Genomic DNA, 1,011 nt, shown 5'->3' with positions numbered 1-1,011 from the left:
CCCCCACCCACGCCCCTGGCCGGGGTGTCAACTTGACGGAACGTGTTATGGCTATAAACGGTTTCCGGTACAAGCTACGCGGCCAACCGCACCCTCGAATGGGTGTTGTTGTTATTGTTGTTACTGTTGTTGTTACTGTTAGTGTTGTTATTGATGTTGTTGTTATTGCAGCTGTTGTATAAATATGCTATTACTAATGGTGTTGTATATGCCATTGCTAATAGGATATTGTGGAATATGCTATAATGCTATTGCTAATGATAATGTAGTTCATTGCTATTACCAACGATGATTATGCTATTGCTATTGCTAATGATGTTGTGGTATATGCTATTGCTATTACTAATGATGTTGTTGTATAATATGTGCTATCGCTAACGATGGTGCTGCATATGCTTTTGCTATCGTTGTTATTGCTGTAGCAGCAGTTGTTATTGTTGTTGTTATAGTTGATGTTGCTGTTGGTGATACTATTACGTCAGTTACGTGCTGCTGCTGCTGGCGGTGGTGGTACTGCTGCTATTGCAGCTGCAATAACGCTGAAATCGGTATGCCTTTCCAATAAAATAAAATAAAATAAAATAACAAAAAATAATAGATACATTAAAAAAGTACATTTAAAAAAATGAAATTTAAAAAAAAGGAACGTGGATTGGGCGTAGCCCCCTGCCCTACGTACTACGACGAGCCGCGGTCTCGATCACAATATTACAATAATGCAGCGGTTGGATCACAAACTGGCTACGCTTCGCTGATTCTCCGCGTACCCAAGAAGTAGTTTTTGTGGAAGCGGCGGTGGTTGTTGTACATGTAGTTGTAGCAGTGGCCGGTCACTGTCCACGTCGGCACATCCGAGGCCGGTGTTGCGGAGAATCCGTCGTTAAAGTTAAAGGTCGCGAGCCGTGACCGTTTAATGTCTGTCTACCGCCGTTTATGCACCATAATCTCACCTTGAGAAGAACAAAAATGTAGAATAGGCTACTACCCAACGCCCTACTCGCTCCCGCCTCC

General features: G+C 42.8%; 1 protein-coding gene and 1 long non-coding RNA gene across 2 annotated transcripts in view; both read right to left on the bottom strand.

The window, feature by feature from the left end:
- LOC101861010 (bifunctional 3'-phosphoadenosine 5'-phosphosulfate synthase) overlaps positions 1–1,011 on the bottom strand; it is a gene marked incomplete in the record, with an annotated part of 92,902 nt that overhangs the window by 31,589 nt on the left and 60,302 nt on the right.
- LOC101863149 overlaps positions 1–1,011 on the bottom strand; it is a 4,794-nt gene that overhangs the window by 1,328 nt on the left and 2,455 nt on the right. The window lies entirely within an intron of this gene.

Source organism: Aplysia californica, unplaced genomic scaffold (genome assembly GCF_000002075.1).
Source record: "Aplysia californica isolate F4 #8 unplaced genomic scaffold, AplCal3.0 scaffold00004, whole genome shotgun sequence".
Taxonomy (NCBI): Eukaryota; Metazoa; Mollusca; class Gastropoda; order Aplysiida; family Aplysiidae; genus Aplysia; species Aplysia californica.
The sequence above is the reverse complement of the archived record's forward strand: the minus strand, read 5'-3'. Positions and strand labels throughout refer to the sequence as shown.